Genomic DNA, 24,675 nt, shown 5'->3' on the forward strand with positions numbered 1-24,675 from the left:
GTTACCTGGTGAACATGATATAGTTTTACCTAATTGCTAAATGGTGACAAAATTATAATTAAAAACTTAACTAATATTATTAGAACTTTAATAGAATTTTAGAACTTTCATTATAAAAAAAGTTAAAACTCTATAAAGAAAATAACAAAATCAAAAGATAGGAATGAGTTGTAACATTGATTAAAGATCGAGGGCCGAAAGTCGCATACGACAGAAGAAAGAGCGAATAACGAAAAGAAAGGCGAGGAGAGCCACAAAACCCTAACAACAGCATCGTAGCCACCATCTACCTCCATATATATATTTAATCGAAGGGAAACCTAAAAAAACATCAAATCAAATCATGGCGACGGCGAAATACGATCTGACACCTCGAATTGCTCCGAAGCTCGACAGGCATCTGGTGTTTCCGCTGTTGGAATTCACTCAAGAACGCGAGCTTTACCCAAAAGATCAAATCCTTAAATCTGAGATCGAGCTTTTGAACAACAGTTGATTACGCCATGGATATCCACCAAGTCCCTTTACCATACCGAAGATGTTCCTCAAGGTAGTAAACTCTCTATTTACATATGATTTTTGTTACTATTTTTTCCGTTTTTTCAATTATCCATGTGTGAATACTGAATACCCGTGTTTCTAAAACCCTCGTTCGAGATAAAGAGAAGTGTTACAGTTTGATATTCAGATGCTAAATGTAGTAGCTTCGAACGATAAAATGGATACAGATATTGCTTTAAATCTGCACCAATTTTATGAGGTTTTCAGCACTACTCATAAAGTTTAATGTGTGTTTAGAAAATATCCTGTGAAAATTTATAATGCGTATTTATAGATCTATATGTATATATGTAGTTATTCCGAGGCTGTGAGTTCTTACTGGAGAGTAGAGGTAGTGGCAAGATTGAAGTCTCTGGAGGTGGCAGCGGCTCCAATTGTCACATTTTTGCTAAATCCAAGTGCAGTTCAGGCGTTGAGGGCTGACAAGCATTATAACAGATGCTCAATGATCGTTCTCAGGTACATTGTTTTTAATTGATTTTCTTATGTTTTTTTACTAAGTGGAAACTGTATTTGTGATATTATAGTAGATGAATTTATGTTTTGTGGTTTCTTGTGACCATATCTCAGATAAAATTCTGTACTATCTTGATTTCTTTCTGTTTGTTTTTTAGTAGTTGGTATGCAGCTTTAGGCACCTTTTAATCGGCAAGTATTATAATGAATGGAATTGAATTCCTTCCCATTTCCTGCCAACAAAACACGGGACAGAATTCAATTCCTTCAGTCGTTTATTTTGGATTTTGAGGTCTTTTTGTTTTAGGTTTAATGCCAGACTAACATCATACTTTTCTTAATTTGTTTATTGTAGCATATGCTTCACATTTCTTCCTATTACACCAGTATAAAATTGCTTTTATATCTGAACGATTTAGTTTTTAGATGTTTATGTGGGATTGGAATTAGCATCGATGATGATAATCAGACTTCGTCATCCTTGCACTTTGATTCATAATGAAGAAAACAACGGGGAAGGTATTTCTGAGATGCTTTTTCTTCTACATTTATTTTGCCAAATATATATCAATTTCTTTACTTGTTTATTAAAACCGATATGTTTTTGGATGACTTTAGAGTTTAGAATTTAGAAGAAGGAGACGTGTGGCCCATTCTGGCCCATTACGGCCTGTAAATGCGTTGTTTTTCCATTAGGGTTCATAGTCTCCATATGATGGTGATGTTGCTGCCGTTATAAGTATACAGCTTGCGTTTTAAATTTATCATAAAAAAATAATCAGGCGTTCTTAAGTCGATCGTATGCTACTTGATGTTGATCTCAATCTGTCTTGTTTTCTTTACTTGTCTTTCATTTTGTTACAAAATTTTTAAATGTAATGTTGATTAATTATTCAAGTGTTGGATCGATGATGATTATGAAAAAACTGCGTTATCTATCTGTAAATTCCTTAATCGGATTTGATGATAGTTTAAACTTCTTGAGATCCTTCATTTATATAATATCTATCACGTATTTTATTTCCCTCTACGAAATGATTAGTTGATTTTCCTCAGATCTGTTTTGTGTTTTCATACGAATTGTATTCATGATTCTTGTATATCCTGGTTTGATTAAATTGCTTTCATGATTCTCGTATGCTACTTGATGTTGATCTCAATCTGTCTTGTTTTCTTTACTTGTCTTTCATTTTGTTACAATTTTTTTAGATGTTATGTTGGATCGATGATGCTTATGAAGAAACTGCGTTATCTATCTGTAAATTCCTTAATTGGATCTGATGATAGTTTAAACTTCCTGAGATCCTTCATTTATATAATATCTATCTCGTATTTTATTTCCCTCTACATAGTGATTAGTTGATTTTCCTCTGGATCCTTTTTTCTGTTTTCATACGAGTTGTATTCACGATTCTTGTATATCCTGGTTTGATTAAATTGCTTTTGTATCTGAATGGTTTAGTTTTTAGATGTTTATGTGGGATTGGAATTAATTGGAATTAGCATCGATGATGATAATCAGACTTTGTCATCCTTGCACTTTGATTCATAATGAAGAAAACAACGGGGAAAGTAATTCTGAGATGCTTTTTCTTCTTCTACATTTACGTCGCCAAATATATATCAATTTCTTTACTTGTTTATTAAAACCGATCTGTTTTTGGATGACTTTAGAGTTTAGAATTTAGAAGAAGACATGCGGCCCATTCTGGCCCATTACGGCCTGTAAATGCGGTTGTTTTTCCATTAGGGTAGATAGTCCTGGTATATTGGTGATCTTGCTGCCATTACAAGTATACAACTTGCGTTTTAATTCTATCATAAAAAAACCACCGGGATCAGTTCTTAAGTCTATCGTATGCTATTTGATGTTGATTTCAATCTGTCTTGTTTTCTTTACTTGTCATCCATTTTTTTACAAATTTTTTAAATGTTACGTTTATTAGTTATTCAAGTGTTTGGATCGATGATGATTATGAAAAAACTGCGTTATCTATCTGTAAATTCCTTAATCGGATGTGATGATACTTTAAACTTCTTGAGATCCTTCATTAATATAATATTTATCAAGTATTTTGTTTCCGTCTACGCAATGATTAGTTGATTTTCCTAAGATCCATTTTGTGTTTTTTTATGAGTTGTATTCACGATTCTTCTATATCCTGGTTTAATTAAATGACTATCATTAACAAACGAGATCAAACAAAAATAAACTGTATGTTATATGTTTGTTTGGATATGCAATAGAGAACTAAGTTACGCAGAAATTGGAATTTGACTGGTATTATTGTGTTATAGAGAAATATATCCATAGTTGAGGATCTACCATCTTAATGTTAATTATTAAAATACCTCGGGCTTAGCCTCGCGACGTTTTTTTGTTTTTCTTTTTGTTAATCGTGAAAACGTCGTGAAAACAAAAGCTAGAAGTCATAAGAAGTGGTGTAGCAAAATGGGTCATCAAAAGTTAACTAAGGGACTAAACATATAAAACTTTGGTAAGTGGTGTGTCAAAATGAAGATCATCAAAAATTTATTATTCCTAACTTTGTCAAATTTTAATATATATATATATATATATATATATATATATATATATATATATATATATAAAAGATTAAATGTGAACCATAAAAGATTAAAAACCGTAAAAATAATTTATTTTTAATTTATGTTTAAGATATTTTTTTTATTTTTCTAATATTTTGATTTATTTAAGCTTTTTATAAATAGAAAAAAAACAATAAGGTCACAATGATCTTTGTGAAACTCATTTCATAACCTTTAATCATTAATCAGATAACAAGCTTTCATAATTACCTAAGAAAAAAAACTTTCTCATCTCCTTTTAACCACCTTTGATGAACACAACCACCGCACCACAACAATCACCGTCAGCGACGAATTTCAGATCTGGAATCGTCGTTGCCTCTTCCCTGTCAAAGATGTACAAGCTCTAGTCGATTTTAGATTTGTGATTTCTAGCTCATATCTACAATATTCGACTCTAGATCTACAATATTCGATCGTAGACTATGAAGTTACAATGAGGACTACAACCATCTCCTTCCAGATCTGCTTTGTCTCCGCTTTCTTTTTGAGATCTATGGTTCATGTTTTGTTGATTGTTTTTTGGTAGCCGACTTCATCAAAACAAACTCTAAGATCTAAAGCCAAAGAATTTGTTTTGTGGTTAGATCTAGATTTGAAGAGAATTTCAAAACTCGTCTTTCACCTGGTGACTGGTGGTGGTTCCTCTTGACTGGTGGTGGTTCCTCTGTTGACAACATCACCATTACCTACACATTCGACGACTTCTATTAACGTCATCTCATTCACCGACATAAAAATCGCCACCACCTTTTCTGATCTATCACTAGATCTGTTCAGATCTCAATAGATCTACATCAGATATCACCTGATCTACATCAAATTTGGAATTGAAAACCACCAACACAAATCAGATATCGGTCCAGAAATCACCACCACGAACCACCAGTAAAAACAACTACTGATGCTGCCGAGGATATGAAACCAACCACTGCATGCTTTACCGTCGCCAGATTTGGATTTGAGGTCGGCCACCAATGAAAATGAGGTATGTTTTGAACCTGTTATGAATGAAAGCCCTAAATCTTATATTAAATTGAGAATGATAGTCTTGAAATGCTCTATTAAAATGTGATTTAGTATGGTGCGTAAAAGGTGTTTGATGAAAAGATTCAACAAATCAAATAAGTTGTGAATACTATAAATGAGAGTTTGAACTGTTTTATTGAATTGTGAATGCGATTTCTACAACTTTTTATCTTTCTTTAATATATGTGATATTATTGAAACTTGAAATACTAAACTATTATTAATATAATAAAAGGCTGTAACAATGCTTTATTCTTTTTTATCGTTGGTTCATTTATAGGGTGCTACTATATATATTCCTCTTACTCATATAAATCGTAACATCATGAGGGGTACACAAGCATTATTACACTCACATGGAGGGTACACAAAGCAATTGAGAGTACAAATAGAATTTCCCCATTTATAAATATGTAATTTGTCAAAGAAATGAATACAAAGTTCTCACAAAATTACAATAGAAAATAGGATAATTTTTTTATTTAAAAGAATATTAATGTTTATAAAGTAATTTGTTTAGAAAATAGCTTTTTAGGCTAAACAATATATGATTAGGTCTACTATTCATGTACCCTAAGGGGATGATTAGACATTTTCATAAGATTTTTTTTTCACGTTAGAATAAAATATCTTAAACCTTTTTAATTAAAATATATTTTAAAACCTTTCTACTTATTTTTTTTATGGTTGCCATAATCACATTAGATAAGTATCTTTTTAAGTTTTAAATGCTTTATATTAATTATATTTTTGTCATTTATATTACAATTTATAATTATAAACAACTTTCATTTAAACATCATTTAATTAAACTCTAATTAAATTATTACAAGATAATGATTCTATGTTGTACTAAAAAATTGTGGCAACCGATAAAAATATAAAAATAAAACATAAAATCCCAATAAAAGGACCAAAAGTATTAAAAATAAATAAAAATGTATATAATAGCATAAGAATATTATTGAAATAATTAAAATAAACTAGAGATGAAGATTAATAGTCTATGTAACACACATCCTTATTTTTATTTAATAAGGTTGGAATTTTATTTAATAATGTTGGATTTTTTATAATGTGATTATATATAAATTTTATATCAAAAAAAGAAACCGGATAACCCCATTATAAAGAATAGGTAAAGAATTAAAGATACGATATTATTAGCTAATTCTTACCTACTACTAACTAAATTACTAAGAAATTTAGAAAAAAGGTTTTTTCTCTAATTTGGAAGACTAGAAACTTAATTAAATAAGCTAAACTAACAATTAACTAAATCAATTATCAAACTAAAGCAAGAAACAAAAGAAACGATTTAAACAATGCCACCACATCGTGGTCTTCATTGTTATCATGTATTAAACAAGTCTTCGAAGTCAATCGGGAAAGGTCAAAACACCACGTTGTGGGAAAGTCACTAGGACGTGTTTAGTGCATTATTCTTCATTTAATAGTCTTCATTCAAATTCCTTAGCTTCCAGCTTCATTTCTGCTCCAAGTATATCTTTTATTCTTACAACAAAATACATAACAAAGTAAGCACATTTTGTTCTATAATAAGCATAAAATAATTAAAAATATTAAGATATGATGTATAATTATATGTATAGATGTGTACATATCAAAATACCCCATACTTATTCTTTGTTTGCCCCCAAGCAAATTGATTTTTATTATCTGACCAATATCGCCTAAAACAATCCATTTCAAACTCATTCATTATCCCAAGACCGCAATGCATGCATTTGTGTCTATGATTCCTAAAAACTTCCCATTCCTAAGTACTCACAGTCCATATGAACCTTCACCCTTAGTTTATACAACATTCATTTTTGCAATCTTCCAAATCCATCCCCATAAATCTTTCTTAACCTCAATGTGTTTTTGGTTAAACTACCAAGCATACATAAACTCTAGAAAGAATTAGAACTTGATACCACAATGGAGCTCTTTGGAATTCATCTCTTCTTTGATATTTGCCTTTCAATTCTTTAAATTCACCAACTTGTTGTTTGATTCTGGTATCTTCACTTCTATAATTTCTTCAGACTTTTTGATCTTTAGATTTCATACTTTGTCAGCTCTAAAATTCTTCAACTTTTTGGTAATTTCTGTCTTTTTTTAATCTCTCACCCGAAGTCGTACATGCTTAATCTAGGAGCTTGACTTTAACCTTTATTGGTTAGAGGCATTAGTCTAAGTGCATTGACTACATAAGCTCTCCTGGATGGATTTCAGGTATAGGTTGCAAGACTTGTTACATCATATAAGCTACCAGATTACTTTTCATACTTCATGACTTTTCACTAGGAAATGAAAAGCCACAAATACTCTATAACATGTGTTGCTCGGGTAAACATTTGGGCTCTCATCGGATCATCCAATCCAATACTAGTAATTTTTTTAATTAACTAGGTTTTCCTAAATTAAATTATTATTTCAAGTGTATATGAATGTAAAATTTGAAAACTAGCAATGCAAATTTTGAAAAATCAAATGTTTTTTTTTTTTTTTTCTCTAATGCAATATAACCCCTACCCCACACTTAATTCATGCAATGTCCTCATTGCATGCTATGCAAAACATAAAATTAAAAAGGGAGACAAAGGAACAGACTCTCCTGGGATAGAAGATGCATCTTCAATTGCGTTGCATGTGTGTAGGATAGCTTGCTCAAAAGTGTGGAAACAGAAGTGGTTGACCGCTACAAAACGTGACTCAATGACTTGGACATTTTTACTTCAGAATGTATATGATTAGACTCGAAAATAGGACTTGAGAAGGAACCACCTCGTGGTAAAAAGGAACACACCATGTTCGGCTTGCTGGAATAATTTTTTGTTGTTCTGTCTGCGACGACACATTGTGGTGGTGGATACCATGTTGTGTTGAGAGAAAAATGGCACAAATAAGTGCTGTATACAACATATTTCTTCAAAATTCCTTAGCACCAACAAAGATAAACATTTCTTGAACATGACGCTTCACTTGTTTGCTAAAAATAGCACTCGAAATGCTCAACTCTCGCCTCTCTCGCCGTTTCTCAAATCTTTCTCTAAATTTCAGCAATCTTTTTGCCAAAACAACAACTCACTTAGACTAAAAATTTCCAGGAATTTAGAGCAAAGAAAAATAAATAAAGGTTATGGAAAATGATATTTGCATGTAGCATCGTTTTGCCTACGATAATCGAAGCACACATGCCAACCGGTTACCGTTCTTGTTGGAATGAGCTCGTTCTCCTCGTTGGTGACTGTCGTCATTCCTCATTTTTTGGGTACTACGTGCATCGGACTCACCCATTGGCTATCCGATATCGAATAAATAATCCCGACATCCAAAAGTTTTAGCACCTTTTTCTTCATGACTACTTGCATATTCAGGTTTAGTCTTCTTTGGCGTTGTACCACTGTGTAACATCCCAAAATTCAAGGCCAAAAATTTCGTTTTGATTAAGTTATTGTATAAAACCGATCAATATAAAAACTTTCATAATAATATCTCATGTCAAAACCAAAGTGTCAATAATCAAAACATAGTATCATAAAACCATATCAGAGTGTAATCCCAAGGATCCTGTTTGCGGAAAACATAGTGTGATGTGCTGCGATCGAGCCGACTCATTTCCTTTAAAAACAAAGCACCTGAAACCAATACTGTAAATCGTAAGCACGAAGCTTAGTGAGTTCCCCCATCATACCACATACCACATAATACCCTCAGTATCTTTCAACCGGTATTTGTCATCGGTATCTTTCAACCGGTAACTGCAATCTGTATCTTTCAACCGGTATCTGCCATCGGTATCTTTCAACCGGTAACCGGGTGTAGCACTTGGTTCCTGGTACGTAAAATTTATCCTAGTAAATGTCATTTTAGCCTTGGACTCGGCGAGTTGTAGGTCTGACTCGCCGAGTAGGGACGCGGTCCGGGGGCACGTTTAAGTTGGCGACTCGGCGAGTCCATATTCTGGACTTGAGCGAGTCACTGCTGTCTGTTGAAACCCTAAATTTCAAGGGTTTGCACCCAATTTAAACGCTCATTTCCACCCCAACCTCGCCCCCATTCACCCTCAGAGCTCCCAACATCGTCTTTGCCCTTTTCCTTGTGAGACTGAAGTGTTTTGGGTGTGTTCTTGAAGTTTTTAAGGAGAAAGAGGAGTAGATCAAGAAGAAGAGAAGGAGGCCAAGCATTTTTGTGACATCTCAACGTTTTCCTTGAGGTATAGCTCGTTTCCCCTCTGTTTTCAAGCTTGTAGTCCCTAATAGCTTCATGAAAGTCCTTTTTGAGCCATTCTTCAAGCTTGTTTGTGCTTGGTGGGTTGTAATAAGTTGTTAGCCTTTAGATCTAGGCATGATTTAGTCCCTGGAGCTTGGATCTACTGCCTTTATGGAGTCATATTGCATGAAAGTCCTAGATCTACCCCTTTTGGTGCACTTTGAGCCCTAAAACCTTCATTGGTGATTATCTACACGTAAAGTTGGAAATTTTACGTGTAAACCAGGCCCTAGGAACCCAGATCTACGAATGACATGGACTAGATTCAAGCAAAATCACGTGTATAGTTTTTGCATGAGGCAGACTCGGCGAGTCAGGTCGCGAGTCCCCGGGTTGTTCCCCTTTTGTGTTGCGAGTTGGAGTGGTGAGTCATAGGGTATGACTCAGTGGGTTGGAAGTCAGACTCACTCATGAAGTCACTCGGCGAGTCATTGCAACGACTCAGCGGGTTCACGACAATCTCCTTGTCTCAAGAACAACTCGGCGAGTTGTTCATACAACTCGGCGAGTCACATCTTAGAGTGTTCTTCGGATGAAGATGAACTCTGCGAGTTGCTCATACAACTCGGCGAGTAGGATGAAGGACTATTGGCCTTGGGTATAGAAGGAAGAATCGTCGAGTCTACGCTTAACTCGACGAGTAGAGACAGACTTATGGTCAGACTAAAGGAAAGAGACTCGACGAGTTGGCTAGCCAACTCGGCGAGTCTGGTCAACTGGCAGTTGACTGTGACTTGACTCGTGACTTGTTAAGGGTAAATGGACAATTTACCCTGAGGGCGGTTAGCAGTAATTGATTAAGTGTTTGGTGGGAATTATAGTCGGAGGATTTCCGAAGCAGCAGCCGCAGCAGACAGACCTTTCCCACACAGATCAACAACTACTTCGAGGTGAGTTACCTTCTAGTAGCGGTGGGTCTAAGGCCACAATGCCGGCCCACCAGTAGGAAATGTATGGTAGATGATTGTCTTTGTGATATCATCTAGGTTTGCTACTATCTGATATGTTATATGCTAGCATGATATGTTACATGTGATAGTAATAGAGTTCGGTAGTTAGGACCGAAGTGTAGTCAGACACCCCAGATACGTCTGACAGTATATGATGATATGTTTGCATGCTGGCTTTTTACGTTATATGCGATAGAGGTAGTAGGAGGGGACTAGTCCCCGAGGTTCGGTCGTCAGGACCGAAGGGTAGTCAGCACCCCAGAACGGCGTGACATGGTAGTCAGCACCCCAGAACGGCGTGACATGGGTAGTCGGCACCCCATAATGGTCGTACCGGGTAGGTCGGGCACCCCAGAAATGCCCGGCAATATGTATGATATGTGATTGTATGATATGCGGTACGATAGGGGAACTCACTAAGCTTCGTGGTTACAGTTTTCATTTTTGGTTTCAGGTACCTCTTCTTCGAAGGGGAAGGAGCTGGCGCGGTAGCAGTCCGTCACACACATGTTTCGTATTCCGCATCATGAGACATTCCTGGGGATTTGTACTCTGACATTTTTATGTTATTGAAATGTTCTTTTTAGACATGCAATATCTTTATAAGATGTTATGACCAGTAAACGTTTTATTCGAATGTTTTGCTAAATATATGTTTTCAAAAATGAAATTTTTGGCTCGTATTTTGGGGTGTTACAAGTTGGTATCAGAGCCCTGGTTTGAGGGATTTGGACACACCTTCAGGGGTGTCTGAACTCAAATCGAGGGATTAAAAGATTTTGAAAAAGAAAATGTTTTCCAAAAGGTTAAGTAAAGTGTTTTAAGAAGGAACGAAGTGTGTGATGTGCGCGACCGGCCGAGCTCAAGTAAGTAATCCCCAATGTACCCATACAAGTTTATATATGTTTATCAGTTTCTGTAGAACAGCATGCTAGAATAGGACTAAGGATCTAGGAGTGATGCCTTATGTGCTTGCTTTCTGTGCTTCAGTATATGAAAAGTTGCATGCTAGAATTGAGTAGACAGCAGTAGGGTAGCCTGTTTAGGTTATTCCTGATAGTACGAGTTTATCATTGTATGCTTGTCCAGTTTTTCTCCACGAGGATAGAGCTGCTTGAAATTGTTTCCTTTATGTCCAAATGCTGTTGCTTTGTGCTATGTGGGCTTTGAAGTGATGGGAGTTAGCTGTTAGGTGAATACGTTAAAGTCACATGTGACCAGGGTTGAATAATCTCAGAGTGTTGGATTTGACCCTATTGCGTAGCTCTTGTTTGAGTCCTAACCGTGGTAGGGATGAGTCCCTCACTCGAAGGATTATCCGAGCCTCATCACATGTGATTGTATTAAGGTGGTGGCTAATTGGCATCACCAAGAGGCCTTCAGCAGCTGAGGACTGGTTTGGGTGGAGTCAGAGGTTTCCTAAGGTAAGCCTAGGATAAGAGTAGCAGAGATCAGCGGTAGTGAAAAGGACTTGGTGGAGTCACGACAGTCCTTGGAGAAGGTACGGATAGATGTAGAAGATAGTATGTGCCCGTACTACTGAAAGCAGAGGATCCGTACCCGAATCGAGGAATGCCAAGATAAGACCAGGGAATTTGTAGTAGGTGTGATCCCTCCAGAGGTATCATTATCACTAACAGTTGTTATTTCTTTTGTATTTCAGAATGGTGGTACTACGTTCGAGGCCAGCAGTTGGCAGTATAGGAGAGGGATCGGGTTCAGGATCAGGTTCCGAGCCAGTAGATGAGGGGCTACGCGAGTTCATCGCGTCAGAGATCACCAGAGGCATCCTTGAGTCGACCCCCATTATCTTCGGGTCGATCAAGGAAGGGATATTGGAGATGATGGAGGATCGCCTCCGGGCATTCAGGAGTGACATGGCATCTGGCCAGTCAGGATCCCGCACACTGTCCTTCAAGGACTTTCGGGGCAGTGGTGCGCCGGATTTTCATGGGGCGAAGGACCCCATAGCTGCCAGACGATGGATTGCAGACATTGAGTCTGCACAGACGATTAGCTTCTGCCCTGAGGGGTCGAAGGTGAGATTTGCAGCAGGATGTTTGAGAGATCGAGCTAGAGATTGGTGGGAGTCCGTCGGTGACTCGTTGGGAGCCTCGGCTGTCGAGGCTATGACCTGGTCGGACTTCGTAACCAGGTTCAGGGCAGAGTTTGCGCCGGCTGTCGAGCTTCAGCAGCTGGCCAGGGAGTTCCTAGATATGAGACAGACGACGGAGACTATGGCGGAGATCACCGCCAAGTTCCGGGAAAGGGCATTATTAGTGCCCCAGTATGCGGGTGATGAGGACATGAGGCGGACCCGCTACCATGACATGCTCCGAGCTGATATTCGAGAGCATATCAGTTTTTAAGCTTGCCCTACCTTGGACTCTATGATTGCCAGGGCGAGGGAGAGAGAGATAGATCTGGAGCACGTCCGGAAGAGGAAGACTGAGGAGGGACTGAGAGGAGGGGCTTCGGGGAAGAAGCCCAAGGGATCAGATGGTAGGCCGAAAGGCCAGTCAGGACCGAGCCGCTGCAGGAAATGCGACATGCCTCATGAGGGGGCATGTAGATTAGGATCGTCGGGCTGCTTTAAGTGCGGCAAGACGGGGCATTTCAGCAGGGATTGTACCGCCCCTGCACATGTGATTCAGACATCAGAGTTGCTGTGTTTTCACTGCAACCAGAGGGGCCACAAGAAGGCCAATTGCCCCCAGTTGACATCATCAGCGCCGGTTAAGGCGCCAACTCAAGCTACCCTGCGGATTACGGACGGCCGGCAGGGCAAGGCAGATGCTCCAGTGGTGAGGAGCCGGGCGTTTCAGCTGACAGCAGAAGAGGCACGCGCCGCACCCGATGTGATGACGGGTATGATTCTTTCTCTCTATTTTATTTTATGATGTTATGTTATTGATTTGTGCTCTGTGTATATGCATTAGAATCGTTCCATGTGAACGGTATTTCGGTTCAGGTGTTGTTCGACTCGGGTGCCACCCGATCATTTGTTTCCCTTGCGCTTAGCAAGAGGTTTACTGAGTCCTCGGCGAGTCGGGTTGCGAGTCCCCGGGTTGTTCCCCTTTTGTGTTGCGAGTTGGAGTGGTGAGTCATAGGGTATGACTCAGTGGGTTGGAAGTCAGACTCACTCATGAAGTCACTCGGCGAGTCATTGCAACGACTCGGCGAGTTCACGGCAATCTCCTTGTCTCAAGAACAACTCGGCGAGTTGTTCATACAACTCGGCGAGTCACAGCTTAGAGTGTTCTTCGGATGAAGATGAACTCGGCGAGTTGCTCATACAACACGGCGAGTAGGATGAAAGACTATTGGCCTTGGGTATAGAAGGAAGACTCGTTGAGTCTACGCTTAACTCGACGAGTAGAGATGGACTTATGGTCAGACTAAAGGAAAGGGACTCGGCGAGTTGGCTAGCCAACTCGGCGAGTCTGGTCAACTGGCAGTTGACTGTGACTTGACTCATGACTTGTTAAGGGTAAATGGACAATTTACCTTGAGGGCGGTTAGCAGTAATTGATTAAGTGTTTGGTGGGAATTATAGTCGGAGGATTTCCGAAGCAGCAGCAGCCGCAACAGACAGACCTTTCCCACACAGATCAGCAGCTACTTCGAGGTGAGTTACCTTCCAGTAGCGGTGGGTCTAAGGGCACAATGCCGGCCCACCAGTAGGAAATGTATGGTAGATGATTTTCTTTGTGATATCATTTAGGTTTGCTACCACCTGATATGTTATATGCTAGCATGATATGTTACATGTGATAGTAATAGAGTTCGGTAGTTAGGACCGAAGTGTAGTCAGACACCCCAGATACGTCTGACAGTATATGATGATATGTTTGCATGCTGGCTTTTTACGTTATATGCGATAGAGGTAGTAGGAGGGGACTAGTCCCCGAGGTTCGGTCGTCAGGACCGAAGGGTAGTCAGCACCCCAGAACGCCTTGACACGGGTAGGCCGACACCCCAGAATAGTCGTACCGGGTAGGTCGGGCACCCCAGAAATGCCCGACAATATGTATGATATGTGATTGTATGATATGCGGTACGATGGGGGAACTCACTAAGCTTCGTGCTTACAGTTTTCATTTTTGGTTTCAGCTACCTCTTCTTCGAAGGGGAAGGAGCTGGCGCGGTAGCAGCCCATCACACACATGTTTCATATTCCGCATCATGAGACCTTCCTGGGGATTTGTACTCTGACATTTTTATGTTATTGAAATGTTCTTTTTAGACATGCGATATCTTTATAAGATGTTATGACCAGTAAACGTTTTATTCAAATGTTTTGCTAAATATATGTTTTCAAAAATGAAAATTTTGGCTCGTATTTTGGGGTGTTACACCGGGGACTAGTTCACCCCTACCACTATCACATAATAACATATCATAAGCATATTGATCACATACTAACATCATAAACATACTGATCACATACTAACATATCATAAACATACTGATCACATACTAACATATCATAAACATACTGATCACATGCTAACATATCATAAACAGACAGATAAGCATGCATGGGTTCTGTATACCCCTTCAGTATCTTTCAACCGGTAACTGTCATCGGTATCTTTCAACCGGTAACTGCCATCAATATCTTTCAACCGATAACCACCATCGGTATCTTTCAACCGGTAACCAACAAATATATCATTAAGTAATCATAATCATATTGCTAGGCATATACGAAAACTGTCTACCCCTTCAGTATCTTTCAACCAGTATCTAACTAATATATCATCACATAATCATAGCATCCTAGCAAATAACACATCAAATAAGAGAAAACCAGACAATTATCACAAAGACAATCATCTCATAAACACCTCCTATTGGTGGGCCGGCATTGTGGCCTTAGACCCACCCTTACGGGAAGGTAACTCACCTCACACTGCTGAAGTCCCGCTGACTCAACCCCAGCTGCTGGATGACAGATTCTCGAACTGTTAACATTAAAATAACAACCAATTAATAATTGGGTTCCAATACATAACCATAAGTACATACTTTGGGTAATCACTACATTACCCCCTTGCTTGGCTTTATTCAAGCCCAAGGCCCAATCCATAGGCCCAAAGTTAAACTAGGAATCAAGGCCCAACATATGACCCAATTTTCCAAATTGGGCCCAACCTTTAAAAGGTCTTACCCTAAGGCCTAACCATTAATCCCAGCCCAAACAATTGGCATTTCATGGCCCAATGTCTCATAATCATCTAGGCCCAACTATGGCCCATCTATGGCCCAATTTTCCAAATTGGGCCCAACCCCTCATATAGGTCTTACCCTAAAGCCCATTAATTATTCTAGTCCATTTGCTTGATCTTGGATGGCCCATTAATAACCCAATCATTAAGGTCCAATTGAAAGGCCCAATAGTACACCCAAGTGAAATTAGGGTTTTCACATAAAATGATGATTAGGGTTAAGTCTTCTCACTTAACCCATTAAGGACTTAATCCATTAAGGGCTTAATCCATTAAGTTCAATATTACTTAGATTAATTTTTTGCTAATGATTATTATTTAATATCCGGTTATTAAATAATTCTCGTGTGTCCCGATTAATTCCCCAAATTAGGGTTTTATTGGCATTATGGTTTTTTTTTTCCAACCTAAATAATAGCCCATTTATCAATTTGTTGGGATTTTAGATCAACAAGGGCTTTATTGGGCCTATTAGGCCCACTAGGATATCGTTAAGCCCATTTGGGTTTTTTAGGCCCATTAGGCTTTATTGGGCCCATTAGGGTTTTAGTCCATTGTCCAAACGTCCCAAACTAGTCACGATCCAACAAGGCACACTGCCACCCGACACGGTGGCCGGTGGCGGCAGCCACCACCTCACGATGGTGGTTTTGATTTTTTCCTTTTCATTATTCCAATTTGTTACAATTACAATGCCCATTCGATCAACACACGCACACCCTAATCTAATTACAAACACATACACACGAAAGTACACCCACCCACGGTGGTACACGACGTTAGCTACCACCTCACAGTGGTGGCAGTGGCGGTCTTCCTCGATTCTCCGACTATACAACCCATCAAACACGACTCTTGCTCGGAATGGGAAACCAACCACCCTTTTGGTGACATATGGCAGCGGTAGTAGCGATTTCATGTCGGCAGCCACCACCTCGTGGTGGTGGTGGTGGTTTTTTGTTGGTTCCCAGTTAATCAAGATACACAGCAGGCCCTTCCTCGAGATTTTGAGCACAACCGCCACCGGTGGCGCATCACGACAGCAACAACGCCATGAGTAGCATAACGGCGACAGTCATGGCGACGCCAACGAGGCTGAGACGCGATGATGACAAACATAAGAAGGAGAACAAGTGAATATAGCGGGGGAGGTGACGGTTAGCTGAAAATCAATGGTTGCTCGGCGACTTAGGTTGAATGAAAGCGATTCCCGTCGTCCGACTCCGATCCTCAACCTTTCTTCTTGTTGGAAATGGCAGCATCGACCGCAGCAAGGCGGTGAGGGCTCGACAGTCTTCAACCGATGGTAGCGACTAGGGTTTGGCAGCACCCTCCATGGTCTCGGTGGTCCCTCCCGATAGCCTCTATATCATTCACGTCCTTGCCGGCAACAGAGACACCGGTGGGTCGAGCTTTAACAAGGAGATGGCAGCCGGAGGTTGAAGACGAAGAGAGAGAGAGAGAGAGAGAGAGAGAGAGAGAGAGAGAGAGAGAGACGGCTGATAGAAGGCAACTAGGGTTTGAATGAAAAAGGTGGCGGGTTATAAATCCCAACCACTTAAATCTTTTGCAAAATTACACTTCTGGTCCCTCCATCCCAAAAGGCTTTCAATTAAAGTCCCAAATTTACCATATAGTCCCTTGCTTCCAAGATTTCTTCCAATCTAATTCTAAAAGATAACAAACAACCCTCGACCCTCAAAAGTCTTTACAATTATAAACCCCAGAATTACACTTTTAACCCCCAAAAATCAAATTTATAACATTTGACCTTAAAATACTAATAATAATTACATCTTCGTCGCCCCAGGATGGATAGAAAACCTGGATTTGTGCGCCTCCTCCATAAATATCTGACGCATGCCTCCATGATAGGGGACCCACACCCTACGGTGAAGGGTCAACAACCCTCGGCTATCATAGTCGAAGGAGGAAACCTGACCCACAACACACTCATTCTTCCGGTGTTCCTCCTTCATGGCCTCCTGTTGGGCCTCTCAGATCCGCTCCAACAGCGGAGTCACCACGGTCATCCTCATACAGATACCCTTGATCGGCGTTGCCTTGCGGCTAAGCGCGTCAGCCACAACATTGGCCTTCCCCAGATGGTAGAGGATCCCGCAATCATAATCCTTCATCACATCAAGCCACCGACACTGCCTCATATTCAGATTCGGCTGATCCATGAGATATCTCAGACTCTTGTGGTCCGTGTAGATGGTATAACGAACCTTATAGAGGTAATGACGCAAAATCTTGAGGGCAAAAACAACAGCCCCTAGCTCCAAATCATGCGTCGGATAATTCGCCTCGTGAGGCTTCAGCTGCCTCGAAGCGTAAGTAATAACATGTCCTCTCTACATCAAAACTGTGCCCAAACCCGATATGGATGCATCGCAGTATACGAAAAAAATCCTCCATGCCCTCTGGCAGGGCTAAGATTCGCGCCTCGCACAATCTCTGTCTCAACGTCTCAAATGCAGCCTGCTGCTCAGGCCCCCAGCGAAAGACCACGACTTTCCTCGTCAGCCTGGTCAGGGGTACGACTATCTTGGAGAAATCTTGGATGAATCTCTGATAATAGCCGGCTAATCCTAGGAAACTCCGAATCTCAGATGGAGACCTCAGAACTTCCCATCTCATCACGGCCTCCACTTTGGTCGGGTCAACCGATATCCCGTTCTAGTTGACAAGATGCCTAAGAAACTGCACCTCGCACAACTAGAACTCGCACTTGGAGAAGTTAACATAGAAGTTCTCCCTCCTCAAAGTATCCAAAACCTCCCGCATGTGTTCCTCATGCTGCTCTTGCGTCTTGGAATAAACCAAGATGTTATCAATGAAAACTATCACGAACCGATCCAACATCGGTTTACACACGCGGTTCATGAGATCTATGAATGCGGCAGGAGCATCGATGAGCCCGAAAGGCATCATCACGAACTCATAGTGACCATAATGCGTCTGAAAGGCAGTTTTCTGTACATCCTCCTCTCCGACCCTCATCTGATGATAACATGAACGCAAATCAATATTGGAGAACTAAAATGCTCCCTATAGCTGGTCAAAGAGGTCATCGATCCCCGGGAGTGGGTAACGGTTCTTCACCATTACCTTATTCAGCTCCTGATAATCTATACACATCCGATGCGACCCGTCCTTCTTCTTCACAAGCAGAATCGGGGCTCCTCAGGGCGAACTGCTCAGCCTAATGAATCCCTTGTCTAACAGCTCCTGTAGCTGTGTAGACAACTCCTGCATCTCAGGAGGTATCCCAGGAAACTCCTAGGGGAATACATTCGCAAACTCTCGCACTACTGGCACATCACCCACCGTCGCCCCTCCCGCCTCCCGGATTTCCATAACATAGGCGACGTATCCTGCGCAACCCTGTTGAAGGTAGCTCCTAGCGCTGGCCTCTCGCCCTGAATCACCAGCAAATCCGGACCAACTGCTGCGCGCAGTCAATCACTGCCTCATTGGGGCTTAGCCAATCCATACCAATAATAACCTTGTTCCCCCTCAACGATATGGGGACCATATCCACTAGATAACGCTCCTCGAACAACCTCAAAACACAATCCTGGAAGACCTCTGATGCTCGCACAGACCGGTCGTCTGCAATCTTGACCTCTAGAGGGCAATCTAACATGCCCGCGGACTCAAGAACCTTCTTGCTAAGCGCAAGAGAAACAAACGATCGGGTAGCGCCCGAATGAAACAACACCTGAACTAGGGATACCGTTCACATGGAACGATCCTAAACATATATAATACAGAGCATATATCAATATCATAAGCATCATATGAATAAATTAGGGAGAAAGAATCATACCCACCACCACATTGGGTGCGCGCGTGCCTCCTCGGTAGTCAACTGGAAGGCCTGACTCCTCACCACTGGAGCCTCTAACTTGCCCTGTCGGCCATCCGTAATCCGCAAGGTCGCTAGAGCTGGCGCCTTCACTGGCGTTGCTGCTGTCAACTGGGGGCAATTGACCTTCTTATGGCCTCTCTAGTTGCAATGGAAACACAACAACTCAGATGTCTGAATAGTGGGTGTAGGGGCGGTACAATCCTTGCTGAAATGCCCCAACTTGCCGTACTTATAGCATCCCGACGATCCCAACCTGCACGCTCCCTCATGTGACTTGCCGCATTTCCTGCAGCGGCCTCAGCCCTGCTGTCCTTTTGGCCAAACGTCTGATCCCTTGGGCTTCTTCCCCAAAGCCCCAGTCACTTGTCCCTCCTCGACCTTCCTCTTCCGGATGTGCTCCAGGTCAATCTCTCTCTCCCTTGTCCTGGCAATCATGGAATCTAGGGTAGGGCAAGCTGAAAAACTGACATGCTCCCGAATGTCGGCTCGCAGCATGTCATGGTAGCGGGTCTTCCTCATATCCTCGTCTCCCGCATACTGGGGCACCAGTAACGCCCTCTCCCGGAACTTGGCGGTGATCTCCGCCACTGTCTCCATCGTCTATCTCATATCCAGGAACTCCCGGGCCAACTGCTGGAGTTCCACCGCAGGCGCGAACTCAGCTTTGAATTGGGTCACAAAATCCGTCCATGTCAAAGCCTCAATAGCCGAGGCTCCCAGAGTCACCAACCGACTCCCACCAATCCCTGGCCCGGTCCCTCAAGCATCCTGCTGCATATCGCACCTTCGAACCTCGGGGCAGAAGCTAGTCAACTGTGCAGACTCAATGTCTGCAATCCATCGTCTGGCAGCAATGGGGTCCTTCGCCCCATGGAAATCTGGTGTACCACTTCCCCTGAAGTCCTTAAAGGACAGTGTGCGTGATCCAGACTAACTGGTCGCCATGTTACTCCTGAATGCCCTGAGGCGCTCCTCTATCAGCTCTACTATCCCTTCCTTGATCAACCCAAAGATAACCGAGGTCGCATTAAGGATGCCTCTAGTGATCTTCGACGCGATAAACTCGCGTAACCTCTCGTCCATTGGCTCGAAGCCCGAACCCGAACCTGATCCCTCTCCTGAACTGCCAACTGCTAGTCTAGGGCGTAGTACCACCATTCTGAAAACACACAACGACAACCGTCAGAAATACTGATATATCTAGAGGGATAACATCTACTACAAGTTTCCTGGTCTCGTCTCAGCCTTCCTCGACTCAAGTACGGATCCTCTGATTTCAGTAGTACGAGCCCATACTACCTTCCACATCTATCCGTACTTTCCTCAAGAACTGCCTCGACTCTACCAAGTCCCTTCTACTATTACTAATCTATGCTATTATCATCCTAGGCTTGCCCTAGGGTACCTCTAACTCCACCCAAACCAGTTCTCAGCTGTTGAAGGCCTCTTTGCAACACCAATTAGCCACCATATGGATACAATCACATGCCACGAGGCTCAGATAATCCTTCGAGCAAGGGACTCATCCATACAACGGTTAGGACTCAAACAAGAGCTACGCAATAGGGTCAAATCCGAAACTCTGAGGTTATTCAAACCTGATTGCATGTGACCTAACGTACCCATCTAATAGCTAACTCCCATCACTCAGAGTCCCACAAAGCACAAAGCAAACGACATTCAGACAAAAAGGAAACAAGCTCAAGCAATTCTATCCAATGTGTGTGTGTATGATGTGCAGCTACCGCGTCAGCTCCTTCCCCTTCGTTGAAGAGGTACCTGAAACACAACAGAAAACTGTAAGCACGAAGCTTAGTAAGTTCCCCCATCGTACCGCATACCATACAATCACATAACATACATATACTGTCAAACATATCTGGGTGCCCGACCTACCCCTTCGGTCCTCTCGACCAGATACTAAGGACTATTTCACCCCTCTACTACTACTATCACATAACATGCAACACATAATCATATTCTTTCTAGCATGACTGGGTATGACTACCCCCTTCGGCCCTATCGACCGAAAATCTTGGGGACTATCTCCCCTACTACTACTAGCATATAACATCATATCATACTAGCACATAACATATTAGGTAGCAGCAAACCTAGATGAATATCACAAAGACAATCATCTAACATACGACTCCTACTGGTGGGTCGGCATTGGTGCCTTAGATCCACTTCTACTGGAAGGTAACTCACCTCGTAAGGCTGACTGCTGAAAAGCTGATCGACATATGTCTGACTGCTGCTCCGGTGATCCTCCGGCTATAGATCCATAAAACACTTAATCAGACACTGATAACTACTCTTAGGGTAAAATGACTATTTTACCCCTGACCAAGTCAATGTCAAAGTCAACTTCCAGTTGACCTGACTCACCGAGTTGGGCCGCCAACTCGTCGAGTCCCTATCCTTTCATCTGACCTTCTTCATGCTTCTACTCGTCGAGTTTAGCAACGAATCGACGAGTTGTCCTTCTAAAACAACCTCGAATGGACTTTGATCCGACTCGCCGAGTTGTATGAACAACTCGTCGAGTTCATCCCCATCCTATGAACAAGTCCTGTCCTTGACTCGCCGAGTTGTATTAAGAACTCGTCGAATTCATCTTTGAAAGTTGGGATATTGCCTTGGACTTGCCGAGTCTGCTCATACACTTGCTGAGTCCTACGATTTCCAGGTCTATGTCTACGTCCAATGCGTTGGGTCACTCCCCCGGACCCTCTAAAACCACTCTAACACTCACTGGGTTCCTTCGAACCATAACAGAAAAGGGAAGTCAAGCCATGGAATCGCCGAGTCCCAAGAACGACTCGCCGCGTCGAGAATGACCAAGTCTCATTTCTCGATTTCTGATGTAAAACACTTGACCAAAAGATAGATCTACGCTTCTAGGATCGATCTAGCACGTAAAGTTACAAACTTTACGTGCATGCATGGGACTATGAGCTCAAATGGACCTAAATGAGACTCTTAAGATGCATGAGGCTCTCTAAGGCTCCAAAATCAGTCCCTTTCTACCTTATAACCCCTTAAAGACGTTGGATCTGAAGTATTAGCCCCCAACAATGCTTGCACTCATGACTGGTCACCAAGAATGGCTCCTAAAATCCCTAAATCACCCCAAAAAGGGATCTAAAACACGAAAGAGAAAGGTATCAGCTTTATACCTCTAAAGAACTGTAGAGGGTGCACAAACTCGAACTCCTCTGGCTTCCTCAAGCCTTTCTCTTCCTTCTTATGTTCCAAAATCACCAAAAACCACCACAAAGGCCTTAGATATTTACACAAACGATTAGGGTTTGATATGGAGAGTCCTGAAAGCATTAGGGACGAAGGGAGGCCAAATGAGATGCTTAAATAGGGTGCAATCCCTTAGATTAGGGTTTTGTCCAGACAGTGCCTACTTGTCGATTCTGGACGCTGACTCGTCGAGTAGGTCATTAAACTTTCGGGTCCAAGTCGCTCTTACTCGACGAGTTGGGCCATCAACTCGCCGAGTCCTAGGCCAAAAATGAATAATACTTGAATGAAATACATACCAGGAACCGGGTGCTACATGAATTTTTTGTTTGCTTATGTAATATGAGATGAAATAAGCTTTATACACATGTGATTTTATCTAATTTCATTAAAGTACGTAAAATTTAAACTTTTAATATTTATGTAAATAAACTTAAAAAAAAAACACTAGTGTATATAGATCTGAAAGTATAAATGTAAGTCTTAAGTTGAAAATAAGGTTGTGACTATATATTTTGTGTATTAAATAGTAAATATATTATATTAAGTTGTGAATTTTGTGTTATAAATTGTGAATTGACTGTTTTAAGCTGTGAATTAAATATATTAAGTTGTGAATTTTTTATGAATTCTGTGTTAAAATATGATTCATTTATGTATGAATGTTTGTATTAATTTTTTTGTGAATATATTTATTTTTGTGTTGATAAATTTGTAAGAATATACTCCCTCCGTCCCATATTTATTGTCCACTTGTGATTTTTAAAGTCTTTATTCTTCAACTTTGACCTTAAATATTTTTATTTTTGATATATAATACTTGATGCAAAATATATGAATGGATTGTGGTTTAAATGTATTTTGATTGTTATAAGTTTCATCAAGTAATATATAACATAAATAAAAATATTTAAGGTCAAAGTTAAAGAATAAAGACTTCTAAAATCAAAAGTGGACAATAAATATGGGACAGATGTAGTATTAGTTTTATAATTGTTTTGCATTAAAATCTTGATTAGTAAATTAATTGGTTTATTAAATTGTGAATATAGTATTTAATATATTGATCCATGATTTATATACAGATATGATTTGGAAGGAATGATGGTTACGGAAGTGATAAATGTAGTTTATGACGATGTGTGGTTATTGATGGTGATGGTAGAGTTTGGGTTTGACTTATTTAAATATGTGAATTAATGTATAATGGATTGTATTATGTTGTGAATTTATGTATTAAACTAAAAATTGATTGTATTAAATTGTATATATTATATAAATTTTGTGTTAAAATATGAATGTATGTATGCATGAATATATTAATCCGGGTATTAATAAATTAATATATCTATTAAACTGTGCATATGGTAATTTAAATAGCGAACATATCTTATAAACGATACATTTTTTTAAAAGCATACAATTTAAAAGAGAGAAAATTAAATTTGTCAAGACAATTTTTTTATTATTAATTTTTCTATATTTGGCTGTAAAAATGAAATGAGTATTACCAAAGAAATGGAAGCTACAATATATGTTCTATCAAATTGTGCATACAACTAGAAAAATGCCAATGGATTTGGTGTTTGTCCGGTGGTGATCCAAAGACAGTCTGTTATCGGTTCGATGATGGTACGACGACGAATGAAAACTAATTGAATGAAAAAGTTTGATTAATATAATATAATGTTGGATTTCTCCAAAATGCTCTTAATGTAAATATTTTTAAAAAAAAGTTGTTCTTCGGTTCTGAACTTTTTTGGGTTCTCAGCAGTCATTTTACAGGTCGCTTCCTTAAACACTCCTTAGTTACCAGCTTCATGAATGAGGTTTACTAACGGTAAGACTAACCTTTCACTTATACATATAAAATATTAAACTTTTAATTTTATATAGTATACTGGTGTATTTTATACATTTAAAATACTAAGTGGTTTAATCTATTAATAAATTATACTTTTAATTTGATTAAACTTAAACCATATTATTATGAATTTATTAATTCTCTCTTTTAATTAAACACTTAATTAATTTAATAAAATCCATAAGGGTGTAATTTGAACTTTTCAAAATATTAGGGTTGTAAAATTTAATATTTCAAAATTAATACCTTTCAATTAAATTTTAAATTCCAAAACTTGAGGATAAATGTTGAAACATTTTCAAAATATTAGGGTTTAACTATTTAAATTTCAAAACTAAAACTTATATTTTCAAATTTAAACTATAAAACCTAAAAGGTGTAATTTAAAACATTTTTTTTTCAAAATTACTAGGTTAAATTGTAACGCCTCATTCCCGGTATGTATTTAAATAAGTCTTTCCATTTTTGAGGAAGAACTCGGCGAGTCCGTTGCCCGAATCGCCGAGTAGAGACGGGATGAGTGCGCGCATTTTGCCGGCTACTCGGTGAGTCCATACGTTG

At 40.0% G+C, this 24,675-nt stretch overlaps 1 long non-coding RNA gene and 5 other non-coding genes across 7 annotated transcripts; all 6 read left to right on the forward strand.

Moving 5' to 3' along the window:
• The first annotated feature begins 260 nt into the window (after positions 1–260).
• LOC145052608 (uncharacterized) lies at positions 261–2,966 on the forward strand. 2 transcript variants are annotated; one of them, XR_013684083.1, is made up of 3 exons: positions 289–550; positions 856–1,536; positions 1,636–2,966. It is a non-coding gene; the product is annotated as an uncharacterized LOC145052608 (long non-coding RNA). The 2 variants fall into 2 exon arrangements; XR_013684082.1 differs by having other exon boundaries at positions 261–550; positions 856–2,966.
• Positions 1,464–1,553, forward strand: LOC145056237 (small nucleolar RNA snoR26). Its single transcript, XR_013685767.1, has one exon. It is a non-coding gene; the product is annotated as a small nucleolar RNA snoR26 (small nucleolar RNA).
• On the forward strand, positions 1,917–2,009 carry LOC145056238 (small nucleolar RNA snoR27). Its single transcript, XR_013685768.1, has one exon. It is a non-coding gene; the product is annotated as a small nucleolar RNA snoR27 (small nucleolar RNA).
• LOC145056239 (small nucleolar RNA snoR27) lies at positions 2,234–2,326 on the forward strand. The gene has a single exon (XR_013685769.1). It is a non-coding gene; the product is annotated as a small nucleolar RNA snoR27 (small nucleolar RNA).
• Positions 2,517–2,606, forward strand: LOC145056236 (small nucleolar RNA snoR26). Its single transcript, XR_013685766.1, has one exon. It is a non-coding gene; the product is annotated as a small nucleolar RNA snoR26 (small nucleolar RNA).
• An 8-nt stretch (positions 2,967–2,974) lies between the features above and the next one.
• Positions 2,975–3,067, forward strand: LOC145056240 (small nucleolar RNA snoR27). The gene has a single exon (XR_013685770.1). It is a non-coding gene; the product is annotated as a small nucleolar RNA snoR27 (small nucleolar RNA).
• The last annotated feature ends 21,608 nt before the right edge of the window (positions 3,068–24,675 follow it).

Source organism: Lactuca serriola, chromosome 5, assembly GCF_051521515.1.
Source record: "Lactuca serriola cultivar US96UC23 chromosome 5, Lser_US96UC23_V15, whole genome shotgun sequence".
Lineage (NCBI taxonomy): Eukaryota > Viridiplantae > Streptophyta > Magnoliopsida > Asterales > Asteraceae > Lactuca > Lactuca serriola.